This window comes from Macadamia integrifolia, unplaced genomic scaffold (genome assembly GCF_013358625.1).
Source record: "Macadamia integrifolia cultivar HAES 741 unplaced genomic scaffold, SCU_Mint_v3 scaffold3197, whole genome shotgun sequence".
Classification (NCBI taxonomy): domain Eukaryota; kingdom Viridiplantae; phylum Streptophyta; class Magnoliopsida; order Proteales; family Proteaceae; genus Macadamia; species Macadamia integrifolia.
The window spans coordinates 1-16,383 of NW_024869288.1; the positions used below are offsets into that span (position 1 = coordinate 1).

Below are 16,383 nucleotides of genomic sequence, written 5' to 3' on the forward strand. Positions count from 1 at the left end.
ATTAAATTTCTCACATGCCTAGACTTATATGTTTAAAGTGTGATTGCTCAAATACGATGGTGAAATGTCATATGTTATATTTGTCATTTTACGATTATAATATGACTTGTATGGAGATGTATGACGAGATCCGATGTGACCGAGGTGGTACTGGTACCGTGATAGCCTTGTGTTTGGTTGTGTGTGTGTGAGACAGAATCTGGCGTGGCCGAGGTGGTTCCAGTGTCGTGATTTCCGTATGTATGTTGCATTTATGTATTGATTATGTGCATTAGAGTTAGTTGTAGTCGTGGGTTTCACTTTGTGGCCAAGGTCTTGTTGGTATCGTGTACTCTGAGACTGCATTTGGAAATAGATGCATTTCGTGGCCAATGATTGGTACCAGTGTTGCGTAGTCTATACTTAACTGTGATATGCATGCTAGATAGGTAAATGATCTCGGATTACACTTTTTGGCCAAGGTCTCGCTGGTATTATGTACCCGAGACTGTATTTAGAAATGGATTACACTTTGTAGCCGAGGTCTTGCCGGTATCGTATAATTCATACTAACTATATCACTATGAAAGCATGTAGAATATATGTGGTTAGATATCACTCCCTATGCTACGAACTCTTGCTAATAGGGGTCGAGGTGTTGGATAACCCATTGTGGTATGTTCGATGTGCCTTTCTAGAATGCCACACCCATGATACGATGTGATTGTAGCCAAAGGCAGAAACCTGTCAGGCATGGCCGATGATGTACCAGCGCCGTGACTACTAGGAGGAGATTATTAGGGGTTTGCTGGGAGACCCATGGTTGCATACAGGGACCGACAGGCTTCTAATCATGGCTAGGGATTGTATCCTTATGTAGTCTATGTCAGTTCCTAGACAAAGAATACAGCCTAATGCACCGTAGTAGCATTTACTAGACTTAGTTTGTATTGTTAGGTGGATAATAAATAAATGAACTGCATCACGAGCATCATGGACTATGTGTTTAATTTCTGTAATCATGCATCTTTTATTATTACTACTATTATCTTGCATGGATGTGCTTGACCCCATCCCTCACTGAGTGAGTTGGAAAGCTCACCTCACGTATACACCCCTTTTTTTTCTACGATGATGCAGGTACCCTGGAGGCAATGGCAAGTGACCAAGTATCTTCTGGGTTGGAGTATGGTATGAGCAATTGGTGGATGCCAGAAGCGTAGGAGCATGATTAGGACTGTGTTTGCGACCATTGTGCTTTCGCCACACCGTGAGAATGTGCATCATATTTTGACACTTTGGGTATAACTGTGGATTGTATATTGTTTTTGAGATTATATTATACGTCATGGATGAATGTAACAGAATAACTTAGTTATCGCTATTATATTATCACTAGACTTTTCCCCCATTTTGTTTATGATTCTGCTACTTTACTCTGATTCCGCTGCTTATGCTGATTTGTGTTATGAGATTGTGAAATTGTTATGGTATTGCTATCAGAGATCTTGGTAGATTTATAAGACAGGTACGTTCTTACTCACACCACCAGTGTTTCTAATGGTAAGTTGGGTCTACTGAGGATGGGTTATGACAATATCAAGTCATAAATGAATTTCATAATGCACACGTCAATGCATACAAATGGCATTCATGAATGACTAGGCTACGGTAATAAAATGATGGTATGGCTAGTCTACAATAATAATGGAATAATGCAAAAACACTCCAAAAATAAATTCAATGTCCTCTTCCAACTTACCTAGTTCTGTATAATGATCACCCTTAGTACGAGGAAGATCCAGCGTGCGATGATGTGAGTTTCTAGTGAAACCTATCATAAAAGAGAACGAGTTTAGCATATCTCCACTTTAGGTTCACAACCAACGGAGTACGATGATTCCAACACGTTTAGAATCACCATAGGAGGTTGCTAGACAAATTTGGACCCAATCGGAACCTAAGGAGTCAGATTGGTAGGTCAATCGGTGGGCGAGGTACCCATCGGTCCTTGCCAGCCACTCTGCTCAAGGGCCCTATAAGGACCGACGAGCCAAGAGTAGCGGGCCAAGTGTCCTCCAGTCCTTGCTCACTGCTTGGCCCAGGGGCTCTGCTAGGATTGGCAAGCCAAGAGCCCATCGGTCTCGCTCGCCGGTTGAGCCAACAACCCATCTAGGATATGCGGGCTCCGGATTGGTGGGTCTGACCATTTCCAGGCACCCACCACTTAGAACCGAGATTTTTGTTGTTCACTCCCATTCTTCATCCCACCTTCAGGAAACTACTATGGGTCGACTCGACCATATTTTTCATAAATCCAAGGTTCCATATCATGATTCCAACGTAGATCTAGGATCAATTCACAGTTTCAAGCTTGGGTTTTACCTCTTTGTTTAAGAACACCTCAAAAACCTCAAATCTTCTCTGTAGCTCAAGAGATCAACAACTGATTCTTAAATCTTGAAATTTCTTCCTCTAAAACCTTTATAAACAACATATAGGTCCTTTATTAAACTTAGATTCACATTCTCACGAGGTATTAATAAGATCTAAAGCACTCCTACTCAAATCATAGGATTTCACTTAGGGTTTCATAAGGGTTTAAGAAATACAGACTTTATTCACCTCAAATCATAGATCTCGAGATGAGGACCACTAATCTGGCATCAAAATCGAAAGATTCAACCTAGACGTTGCACAACGAGCATCTTCTTCCCCTTTTTCTTCCTCCTTCTTCCCTTCTCTTTCTTCCTTTTCTCTCTTTTCTTTACTTTTCTCACCCACCGTATAAAACAAAAAATGAGGGGAAAGAAAGGTAATAAATGCTATTTATACCTAGGTCAAAATATCTAATAACCAAAGTAGTAGGTCACACTGGTGGGTCCGACTCACCCATGACCACCCACCAATTGGCCAAAACTTACCTGAATTATTGGGATTTCGATGGGACTCGGCCCCGACATGTATTTCACTCTTGGTAATTGATTAATCACGTGCAATTAACATAATATACAGTTATGTACCTTTATTGTGAGTACATGGCCGGGTGATATGTACAAGTGCACGGCTTAGGCACATAGACTTCACTAGGCACCGACTCCAAATTGTCTGGCCAACCCGAGTTTAGAGTCACCCTCGCCACATGTTCTATAAGGTAGTCGCCTCAGCTCACTCGGGTTCAAGTCCTACAAGACCAATCCGAACAAACTGGGTAATTAGACCAGGTTTAGAAAGTAGGGTATCACAGTTGAGGAACCATTAGACAGATTAATTTTGGAGTTTAGGTAGACTGTTCTGCTCTTCTTCAGAGAAATTTTGATTCTTGTCTACATGGAGGCAACCCTGATTCAGAAAAGTTGAGGGAGAATTCAGTAAGTTTTCGAAGACAATACACCATCATTCGGCTATTGTGGAAGATAAAGGCGGCATCCCGGATATTGGAGCCATGCATCCATGTGGGGATGAACTCAAATTCTCGCTTAGAAACCTCAGTATCAAGGTCGTGTAGACTAAGTTGCATAAGATGGATGTCACACCACCAAATGAAAAAGGAGAGTACGACATTTCACGCCTCCTCAGATATAAAGTCCACATAAAAAGTACTAGTACCTGTGCAGCAAACAAAGACTGTACCTCTCAGATCCCAAATGGACACTAGCAAATCTCTGAGTCTTTCCTTTGAGGGCTTGAGAGACCCCACAATTAATTTCACATCCTGCCTCAGTTTAGGTCAAGGTATGCGGCACTGGATTCTCAAACCATTCAGCCTAATCCTCTAGGATCACAGATGCAGTATCTTAATATCACAAATGCCACAAAATTACAACTAAAATCAAAGTATGCTAATTAAATCTCACAAAAATCACTAGTGATGTACTAAATGATAATTGTATTATACATTTTTCATATCTGAAAACAACTGCAAGTTACAATATTACCTATTACATGCTTTACAAATACTTACATCAAAAGGGATAATTGAAATAACAGAAGTGATGTCCATCAGCATCTTAATGTCTCGTAGACACAAGCCTCACAACCGCCATTGAAATCCAATCCTGCCTTAGCACTAGTTCCACCATTAAAAATAAATAGTAATCAATGAGGGTTGAGCTTCACAAGCCCAGTGACAGGTGTACATGCAAGCACATGCAAACAAATGATGCAATGTATGCTCAAACAAGTTGGACATTAGTGGCTATCACTGTAATATCGATCTCTGAGCACACGATACCGAATCCTCCCCCCTCAGCCACCATGGGTCAAAACAATCAATGTTACAATCATTACCACAGAATCCATAGCATCAAATCATACATTAGTGCCCATCACTGTAATATTGACCTCTGAAGCCATGCCATCGGTCCTCCCCCTCTAGTCACATTGTGCCTCAGACCGATCAATATTACAATCACTACCACACAATTAATAGCATCAAATCATACAATAGTGGCCATCACTGTAATATTGACCTCTGAATCCATAGCATTGGTCCTCCCCCTCAGTCACACCGTGCCTCAGACTAATCAATATTACAATCATTACCACACATCATACATCACGCATCACACATACATACATCCTCTAACCTCCAAGCCCACGGTACCGGTCCTCCCCCTCAGTCACATTGTGCCCTAGACCATCAGAGCCACAATCATAGCTGTAATTCCGACCTTTGAGCCCATGGTATCAGATCCCCCCTGGTCAGCCTGCGCCTCAAAGTCATTAGTACCACAGTTACAAATGTAGACCTCATCCACAAAATCACAGTCCATGTACACAGCATACAATCTCATTATCACAATAACTTATACAGCCCACAATCACATAACCATATTAACTTACATAGCTCACATTCATGTAACCAGAATAACTTACCTCACTTACCTCCCCAGTCTAGGAACCATTCCACAGCCTCATTATTTCATATTCACATAGTGGCAGATAATAATAGTAAAAGGTAGACAAATCAATCATGTCAAACAGCATACATAACATTAATATGACATATCATTCATACACATGACTTGTGAAAAAAATAGAAATAATGCTAAAATACTCCATAAAATAAAGTCAAAAACCCACCCACCTCAAACCCAAATCTCAAGTGCAATAGGATTCCCGCAATCAATTTTGTATCCTCACTCGATTGTTTTACGTTCCTAACCAATGGTGTATCATATTATTAAACATTCATAATACTTACTATGACTATGTACAAGTTCACTGCTGAACCCAAAATAATTTCTAAAGTTCCATGTATTAACCCAATAAGGTCTCAAAAAAGCCCTCAAATTACCCCTACCAATAGGGCTAATTTGGGTAAAAAGTTAGGAAATATAGTCCACTAGGGTTAGAGACTAACCAGTAAAAATAGGGGCTAATCACCCAACCGGCAGGATCCAACCGCTGGCCCCTTGTCCAACTGCCTGGAGACATTCTGCAGAATTTTCTGCACTTCCAGAGGTTGTTCTATGGATTTATTCACCTTAGGCTGCTCATGGCCGATGGGTATTGGCTTGGAAACATGGGGAAGGTTCCCTAATGCCTCTAGGGTCATGCTACAGTCCTCAATACCACCAATTACCTTAATGCAATTCTCTTCCAACATACTTTCAACTTTCTTCCTAATTTGCATACCTAAACTATATTATTCTGAAATCAGAAATTTCTCACCTCTTATAGTGGTTTAATTGGAGCTGGACCATCATAAAAGTATGGATAAGCCACACTCCACCTCCGATTCAGCTCAATTGGGGAGAATCACAAAAATCAGGGAAGAATTGGGAGCTTTCTTACATGATTTCTTAAACAAAAATAAGTAAGAATCCATGGCATGAATAAAACCCAAAATTGATTAAATAAATTTACCAATCCCAACTTCAATTACTAGATTACTACCATGCATGCCAAAATTCCTCCCAATTGGAGTTCTCAGAGATGGGTTAGAGCAACTCTGGGTTTCTGAACCCACTCTGAAACTCCATATACAGCAATTAGTGGCTAAATTTTAACTCAAATATTCACTTACTATAATCAAACCCTTTAATTCCTAGCATGCTATCATCTTTCTAGAAAATCAGCATGCATACAACACCCATTTAGGTCTCTACAACAGAATTGAGCCCAGAACCAATGCATGCAGTCCAAGATTCCTAATTTTGGGTGACTGCATGCTTGGAACCCAAGCTGAATTTCATTCCTACTTAATAAAATTACTATACAGCAATTAAAGAGGCAGAGTTTTACCTTTTGATATGTGTACAACACCGATTTTATAACAGCAGGGCAGTAGGAGAGGGACAGCAACTCCTTCCTTCCTTCTCCTTCCTCTTCTTCTCCTATTCTCTTCTTCTTCTACTTCTTCCTTGCTTTTCCTTTCTTTTCTTCTTCTTTTCTTTTCTTCTCTGTATGGTTTGACATTCAATTTGAGGCAATAAAACCCATAAACCTGCCCCTACATATGGTAGGAATACATGGAATCACAATACACAATGTGGGGCCCATAGAGGAAAAACCCAATTTCTAGGCATTCTATTACCCGAACCGGCTGGCCGGTTGGCCAAAGGCTCTCCCACCGGTTTGCCCATTTTTAGTCCAATTGTTGTCCTACCTCTTGGGATTGTGAGTCCACTAAATGTAGGATTAGTCCCATTCCTATTGGGCTATTTTGTAGTCCTTCTTTGGCCAATAAATTAGCCAAACTCTCTCTTACTGCTATGTATATGGGTTCATAGTCTTTTTTTATATCAATTGGGGTATAATGCTGGGCTTAATTGCTTCCAGTTTTAGGGTGTTACAATTAAACCAAAAATAGAATTAGCAAACGGGAAACAAGGTTTAGCAAATAAGTATTCAAATACATCGATAGAAGGAGCACTCTAGAGTGCTTTGGGTTGAGGGGAGGAGGGGTTGGGAGGGAGGCTAGAGGTTGCAGTCATGCGCGACGATGTGGCTATGCCAACGGAGGATCCAACTAAGCCAAGGGTCAAGGAAGAGGAAGGATGGGACATGGTTTTAGGGCCCTCTTTGGTATCATTTTTCTTTTTGATATTTGCCTATTTAACAAAAATCAATAATGAAAACCATTTTTTATCAAAACATAAAAACCATTTGGTAAACATTAGACATAATAGAGTATGAAATGAGAAATAGTTTGGTGTACTTATGTGTAGAATAGTTTTTTTTTTTTTTTTAGATCACAAGGGTCTTTTAAAGCGGAACTTCTTCCCCAAACTTTTCTCCTAGCCTCACAATACAACAATGCTAGATGTTTTTTTTTTATTTCTTTTTTATTTTTAATGTTTTATATTTGTGAGCAGAGGGAAAAAGACAATCGGAAAGGTAAGAAAGGGAGAGGCACAGTTGCTAAAAGAATGTAAGCGGTAAAAGAGGAAAGGGGAAGGAAAGTGACTCATTCTCTCACTAACCGGAAGAAGGCCTTAGTGGTTAAACTCACCCTTTTTACAATAGCACTTGAGGGGAGGAGTTTGTTTTTATGGTAATCAGTTATTCTCCTTTTCTTCCCGATAAACCATCCCTTCTTCAAATCCATGACGAGTTCGATCGCCTTCCCTCGCAAGAAACCCTAACCATGTCTCCATTCCGTCTGGTTCGAGTGTAGATCCCTGTCTCTGGCTGGCATGTTTCTTCATCTCTCTCTCTGTTAAAGCTTCCATCTTAAAACCAATTGGCTTGAAGTGTGGTGGCCTCTTGTCGCTCTTATACAAGATAGTTGAGTCACCCAGATCCGATGTGGGACTCTCTCTCTCTCTCTTCTCCTGTCACTCATTTTGCTAACAAATTTACCCGCAAATCGAAGGATCATCGCTCGGTTGGAGAAAAGGGTAGCATATCAAAATTTCCACATCTCTCACGCTCTCCCTAAAACGACATTGCTGTTGGTGGTTTTTTGAAGCTCAATTGGAGAGTTATTCTTTTCTGTGGGTAAGATTCTCTCTAGGGCTCTCTTGCAAGTCCTAGTCATTAAATAGATGTTGTTATTTCTTATTTCTGAGTACTGACCTGCAACTTTGTAAAGAAAAATACTCTATTCTGTTTGAGAACTGCTTCTGGGGTTTTTTTTTGTTTTTTTGGTAGTTATCGTAGGATATCGGAAAGCAAAAATACATGGTCTTTCTCATACACACAGATCCCTATGGAATGCAAGAGGCATATCCATCATTGCTCCCTGAAACTCATTCTCTAGTTTAGTTTGAAGGGTCCTGGTTCATTTTCTTTAGAGTTTAGAGAGGAGTGCATAGGTACTGCAGTTGGCTTTGTTTAGCTACATGAATATATTTCTTCCATGAGTGGAGTGCTGCTGCTAGAAAACAAAAGAAGCAGTTTGCAAATGGAGAGAAGCAAGAAATCTTGGAATGATTAGGTTATCTGTAGTTGTTTCTACTGCAGTTCCAACTAGCTTCTACCTTTCTCTGCAGTTAAACAGCTCAGGAATCTGTTATGGAGTTGATGGAGAATATGGTGGGTTCTACTCTCACTTGTCCGTAATGCCGGAAGCTCTTACCAAGACACATAATGGAGATTTGCTTATCATTCTTTCTTTTGGGTCCTAAATACTGTAATATGAGTGAAAGAAGAATCAATTGGCTGCTGGAAACAGTGTTTTGAGAGAATTGCATTGAGACTAGCTCAAACTAATTTCATTCCTAAAATAATTGACCTAGTTCTCTAGGTTACAAAGATGAACGGAGGGAATCTAGGATTTCAGAAACAATAAATTTAGCTCACATTACTATAAGTACTTCATTATTTAAGTTAAATTTGACCATAATGGCATCTTTGTAATTATTGATATTATTGTTCATAAGTGAATTTATATAAAGTGTCTGCCAAACGTCGTTTTTGTTCTTTTCTTGTACTGAGGACATTTCTAGAACAGTTTTACCAAACACTCTTTCTGTCCCACTAGAGTGTTCTCACATCATTGAATAAAAAATGAACACTTGCGTAAAAGAACACTCTCCAGGAAAGTGTTATCAAACGGCAACATTCATGGGATAAAAACAAATTTAATTTACAAGTTCTTCACAAATACTAGGAAATCCATTCTTTCTTGGCAGGGATCTGTGTTTTGATCATCTCTGGGGTCTGCATCTAACTGGTAACACCTTTGATGATACATGTTGGAGCTTACAAGAGAATCAAGGTTGTATGGGGTTAATTATTCATTTTCTTGGAATGGGTGGACTCGAAAATTCGGTAAGGCTATACCTTTGATATAATCTATGCATTAGTTTGAAGTTTTAATAAGTCTAACTATCCCATTTAAGTTTTAAACTTACATTGCTATTATAAACAATTTTTTGGCATTATACAAAGATGTTTTCTTTCCCAAACCCTTCTTTCTTCCTCGTTTCTAAAAAGCAACAAAGCTAGCAAATGCAAGGTTGCCCACTTGCCAACTTAAGGCTAGAATTCTGATGAGCACATTTATGTATGAAATCTAGTGTAGTAAAACATGCATTTTACATATTTAGAATGGAGCTACCTTGGGTATTACTCTCTTTTTGCAGGTTTTATATTTTCAAGGCCTTAAGGACTATCAGATGCTATATCTCCAATTATACACGTAAAGAGGTCCTATTTCTTCTCATGATTACGAAGAGGACGAAATTCTAAACAAGATGTGTTCAATTGCAAGTACAGATTCGTTTGTTCAACCGTACAAGTGATTATTCTTTTCGAGCAGAAAAAGAATAATGGATTAGAACTTTACCGAGATGCAGAATCAGCCCATCTGCAGTTGTCCCATGAGTATAAGGAATATTCCAAATGCCAACAAGGATCGTTGCATCACATCCTTAAGTGATTGAAGATTCGTTTTTGGTAACAACAACTACCTAGCGTAGTTGGTGAGTTGTGGTGTGCAAAATCCCTTGCTTATTAGAAGGTCTCAAGTTCGAACCTCTTAGCTCTCATATGGTTGAGGTTTTTTTAGAAGATTTTCTCTCTCCTACTCATCACTTAAAGGAGGTCGGCCAAGATGGTTGTACGCAAGTTTGAAGAAGAGAGAGAAAATAAAGAGAAAAAATAGAAAAGAAAAAAAAATAAGACAAGGGCATGGATGGAATTTTTCATTAAAATAGAATATTATCCAAATCCAAGCAAGAAAAATCGGCCAAAAGGGGTTTCTTGCGCAAGACGAGAGAGAAAAATAGAAAAAAGGGAGAAAAAATAGGGGAAAAATGCAAGAGAAATCGTGGGAGATCTCTCTCCACACATTTTCTTTCTTCTCTCTCCTCCACTTCAACAAGATAAAAAACAATCTTTTTTTTTTAGAAGCTAAAATTGTTAGCTTTCCTCCCCCATTCTCTATATAATAGAATTAACACAAGGGGAGGAGGCACTTCATTCTTCTTCTAGGGTTTTTTCTTAGTTGCTCTATCTCTTTCTCTAGTTTTCTCTTTCTCTAGCTCTAGTTCTAGGTTTATGCTTTAAACACTTTTGTAATTTTTATTCAATTAATGCAAGCACTTTCGTTTTTGATTCAGTCTTTTATTTTTATTGTTTAAACAATTGAAGTTGTAATTTCAAGTTCTAGTTCTAGGCTTAATTCTAGGTGACAAGAACAAGCTATGAAGCATGTCTTTCAAGTTCAATTTTTTTTCATCAAATTTTTTTTCTCTAGTACTAGAAATTACAGATTTGATTTATTCCAGACCTAGTTTTTAGTACTGGTAGTATTTCAAATCGATCAAGTTTTCAGTTCAAGGGTTGAAGTTCAAGTAAGTAGGCTCCTTCAGTAGTCTTCTCTCCCCCCTCTCAGTTCCTCTTCTGACTACCCTTTCTTTCTTAATTTAGGATTTTAATTTTAGTCATTACATTATTGTTGTCCCTTTCCCCCAAAGTTCATGGCTAGTGTATGTGTTGGCTTTGCCTCTCATAGCCATAGAACCATCATTTTATTATTTTTATTTTAATTGTCTCCCTTTCCCTAAAGCTAAGTAGAGTAACCCTTTAAGAGTGACTCTCTGGTCAAGTAGGGAAGCTCATATTATGATGCATCCCTCGGGCTAAGTAGAGAAACCTACTTGTGAGTCTCTCTCGAGTTTTATTCCCTTTCTTTTACATTAATTCTATTTCAGCATTTTTTTTCCTTCATTGCTTTTTAATTGCGTGGGGTGTTTATTTTCAGCTATTTATTTATTTTATTTTAATTGAGTGGCTTGCGCATTTAAATTCTTAGATGATGAATGGTTAGGACATTATTTTAGATACATATATTTAGAACGGTAATTAGAATTAGATCACAATCATTAATCGGTTCACTTTCGCATTATTAAAAGAAGCAAAAAAATAAAGTGGCTGTAGCTACACTAATCAGTACACTTGCGGATACATTTTAAAATCTCAAAAAAGTTCCAACTCCACCTTACTCGCCCCTTGCACCATAGCAAACCCAGCAACGACTTCTTAATCGTACATAAGCGCGAGATTCTTTGGATGCATTTGGTTACATAATCAAATGGTGCATGTATCAAATATGGATGTCAATATTTTAAGAGACATTCACTTGAACAATCTTCGTAACTGAAAAATCGTTTGGTTACCTTGAGTATGTTATATGTTTCTTCCTGAAGAACTATTTGGTTACCCTAATTCTCTATAATGATTTTTTCTGAAAAACTATTTGGTTACCCTCATTCTGTCTATGATTCTTCCTAAAAAATAGTTTTTCCTTTGAATAACAAGGAGTACATCGTTCAAATGGAAGACCAAATGAAGATGGTGGGAATGAAACTCAAGATCTTCTGATTTTATCCTTAGGAACCTTGTAAAATGTTGGTTGCATTTTAATGACTTAAATATCTAAATATTCTTTGGCATTTTTTATTTTCAACATAGTAGTTTCTATAAGGTCAATAACTGTTAAGTATATAACATAACACTTAAATACTTGTTCTAACATTTACTTGTATATTTTGAGAGACATTCACTTGAACAATCTTCGTAACTGAAAAATCGTTTGGTTACCTTGAGTCTGTTACATGTTTCTTCCTGGAGAACTATTTGGTTACCCTAATTCTGTATAGTGATTTTTCCTGAAAAACTGTTTGGTTACCCTCATTCTGTCTGTGATTCTTCCTAAAAAATTGTTTGTCTTTTGAATAACAAAGAGTACATCATTCAAACAGAAGACCAAACGAAGATGGTGGGAATGAAACTCAAGATCTTCAACATAGTGGTTTCTATAAGGTCAATAACTATTAAGTATATAACACAACACTTAAATACTTTAACATTGAAAATGAGAAACTTAATTATAAATTTGAACTTAAGGAAAATTAGGTACAATTATCAATCTTAATTCATTACATAGAACCATGACTTACTATAATAAATGTAGTTTATAGTAAAAAGAGATAAAATTTTTATTTTTTTCAACCAAGATTTTCACAACATCCAGGATATCCTCTTATATTTTATTATGTTGCTCTGAAGTTGTTATTATTCCTCTGATATATCCTTGAAGATACTTCCTTGACAGTTGTGATATTGTTTCAGTGGTGGGTTGATCCATTGCAATACTCTCGACCTCCTATTTTAAAGATGAAGCTTTCCCAACATTTTAAATTTTAAACATCCCACATCCTCTATCTTTACCCTACAAATCACGAATAAATAGTTAACAATTAAAGATTAGTAAATGTGACAATAGAATATAGATAATATTATTAAAAGTGGAGGTGTATAGTCACACCGGACTGAAACGTGGGCAACACAAAAAATCTTGTCCTACATATAGTCCTTTATTGCATCTCCAAACCTTGCATTGCCCTTATCTACAGTCACACATTCTTAATTGATCCACCTAGATAAAAAAAAGAAATATGTATTCAACATTTGTAGAATATTTTACTCAAATTACTCTTAGTATTTTACATTTATTTCCACAGATATCACATATAGTCACAGTATCCATCTAGATTAAATTATATGAAATTTGATAAGAGTTGACTAAAATAAACGTTAAAGAAATAAAATGACGCTTCGTCACTCTTGACCACATTAAATAAAGATAGTCACAACCATTAAATAAGGATAGTCATCAACACTAAATTCTTAAATATTTGTTGCCCAACATAATAAAGAATAATTTAAGCAACAAACGTCAAATTTTAAGAAAATATTACAACATTAGAATATCATATGTTCATCCTAAGAACTCCAATCATAAGTCATGTTCTAAAACCCCTACATCATAAAGAAGACGCTTCCCCACTCTTGACCACCAGCTTCGCTATTCTTCATATAATATTCCAACACCTTAGGCTTATCTACATTATTGGCATTCAATAAGATACAAGCTATCACACCCCACTTTCAGTAGACTCAACTTACCATTAGGAATACCAATAGGGTGAGTAAGACGCGTACCTATCTTACAAACCTACCAGGATCTTTGATAGCAGTACCTTAACATTTCACAATCTCACATAACAAACCAACCAAAGCAGCGGAATTAGTGTATGGTAGCGGAATAATCAATAAAATGGGAAAATTATCTAGTGATAAAATATTATCCATAACCGAATTATCCTTTTACAATTATCCATGACGTATAACTAATAAGTTTAAAAGAAATGTACCATCCACATACTTGTATCAAAATTACCAAAAATACGCCGAACACCTCCTGGTGCCGCGTATGCACAAAAATCATAAGCACAGTCCTGGCTATGCTCCTCCATGTCTGGCATCCACTAGTCGCTCACTCAGTATTTGGGTCCGAAGGATAGAGAATCACTAGCCACAGGCACGATCGTACCTACATCATCATCTAAAAAGAGGGTGTATATATGGGGTGAGCTTTCCAACTCGTTCAGTGAGGGGTGGGGTTCAAGCACATCTAAGTATAACAATCATAGTAATAATTTATGATGTATGATTGTAGAAATTAAACACATAGTCCATGATGCTCGTGCCAGCTAACAATATAACTAAGTCTGATAAATGCTACTACGGCACATTAGGATGTATCCCTCGTCTCGGAACCTCCATCAACTATGCAGGGATACAAACCCCAGCCATGAATAGAAGCCTACCGATCCCCATATACGTCCATAGGTCACCCAGTAAATCCCTGATAACCCCCTCCTGGATGTTATAGCACTGATACCAATCATCGACCATGCCTGACAAGTTTTCACCTCCGGTAACAATCACATTGTACTGGGGGTGTGGTACTCCGAAATGGCACATCGAACATACCACAATGGGTTATCCAACACCTTTACCCCTATTAGCAAGAGTTCATAGCATAGGGAGAGATACCTAATCACATATATGCTACATACCTTTACAATGATACAGTTAGTATGCATTACACGATACCAGCACGACCTCGGCCACAAAGTGAAACCTGAGATCGTTTACCTAATCTTGCATACATATAACAGTTCAGTATGGACTACGAGACATCGGTACCAATCATCGGCCATGAAGCGTATCCATTTCCAAATGTAAGCCCGGAGCACACGATACCAGTAACACATCGGCCACAAAGTGTAATCCGTGACTACAACTAACTCTAATGCACATATTAATGCATGAATGCAACAAGCATACAGAAATCACGACACCGGTACCACCTTAGCCAGGCCAGATTCCATCTTACATATAACCAAACACACGGCGATCATGGTATCGGTACCACCTCGGCCACACTGGATCCCGCCATACACCTCCATAGCAATTCATATCATAATCATAAAAATAAAATATGTGATAGAACATCATCATTTGAACATTTAATAATCATGTATAATCCTACACATGTGAGCAATTCTATAATAATAAAATAATACAAAATAAAGTAATCATCCCTCACCTTGTTGATCTCTGCTTGTGTTAGGGTTCAGATAAGGCCACTAATCATTCCACTCAGTTATGATCTTGGGGCACGTGCGCATCAATGTCTTAGACACAAGGGCAATCGTACATCAATACGTGTTGAAAAGATCAGGAGAGGCCCACTTGGGTCACCGCCAAAAGTTACTGACAAGGTTTTCCAGTGGCAGTAATGTCACCAGATATAGGGTATTTCCACTGAAAATATTAGTGTTGTTTCCTATGGTGGTGACAGAGAGCTCTCTGTGGTTCACTGGAAACAACCCACTAGAAGCGGGCCCAATGGATCCGATGGCTTGCTTTCGGTGGCAGTACAGACTGTCCACTCGAATTGGGGCTTTCCAGCTTAGGCCTGATTGCCTAGATTTTTGTTCCATGGAATATGTAGGGAATGTTCTTGACATTCTTCTAAGTCAATAAAATCCCAATTCCATCGAGCCATTTGGGAGATACATCGATCGAACAATTGAAACGCTAGCTAGTCATTTGGCACTACTTATTGCCAGAGTTCACAGGGCTTGGTTTGAGCTCGGCAACGGCACCGAGGGGGTAGAATATGCATTCGATGACATCAACATAGTTTTTACACTAGGATTCCATCCAAACCTGGCTTAATCTAAGTCAAATGAAGAGAGAGAGTTGTATGGGAGGTTGTACTTGCCTCCAATAGGGATTTTCGGTGACGATGCGGTAGATGGGACCAAGGTAAACTCTTCCCCCCTTTTTCCTCTTCCTCTTCTTCTTCTTCTCCTTCTTCTCTCCTTTCCTCTCCCACATTTGCACATAATGGGAAATGAGGAAATGAATTCCTCATTTCTAACTTATGAGTTAAGTTGGGCCTTAGGGTCCGTTTGGTTGAACCCTATTCAAACCGATCGGGTTAATATGACTTTTAGAGCCTTAGAACCCAACTACTCAGGTCCGTAATGTGCTCACATCACGAGGAAGATGTGGAGGATGATTTGGGATCATCTGAGACTATCTATGATGCGAGTGGTAGGACCCATAGGCATCAGAACCTTGACAGCAGCCTATTGGCTCACTAGAAACAACCCACCGGATTCAGGCCTAGTGCTTCCGGTGGTATATTTTCAGTGGTCAAGACAGCTTGCTATCTTGACTACTTGCTATCCAACAGTTGGTTTTACACTGATGGTTGCCCTCGGTCGTGCCGTGGTCTTTCGATAACTCCGGTACGTGCCGGGATTTATGTGTGAGGAGTTGGGTCACTTACCGTCTAGGATTGGAAGGTATGAACTCCCTCCAATTAGACTAGCACGTGATGCATGAACACTTGGCATCATCTCTCCCCCTTCGGTAATGGGAGGCCGTGAGCCAAAACCAGATCGTGCTTCTGATCTCCGGTCTGAGACCTAACATAACAGTTCAAATTAGACCAAGTCAGAGCATAGGTGTAACATTCCCACCACCTTACAAGAATTTCATCCTCGAAATTGAACATACCTGGAAAATCTAACAATCTAGGATACTGCTTCATCATCTCATCTTCCCGCTCCCAATGTGCTTCTT

General features: G+C 38.6%; 1 long non-coding RNA gene across 1 annotated transcript; it reads right to left on the bottom strand.

The window, feature by feature from the left end:
* Window positions 1–3,856: 3,856 nt before the first annotated feature.
* On the bottom strand, window positions 3,857–6,364 carry LOC122067895. The gene is made up of 2 exons (XR_006136906.1): window positions 6,229–6,364; window positions 3,857–4,688 (listed from the first exon to the last, which is right to left on the bottom strand). It is a non-coding gene; the product is annotated as an uncharacterized LOC122067895 (long non-coding RNA).
* Window positions 6,365–16,383: the final 10,019 nt, after the last annotated feature.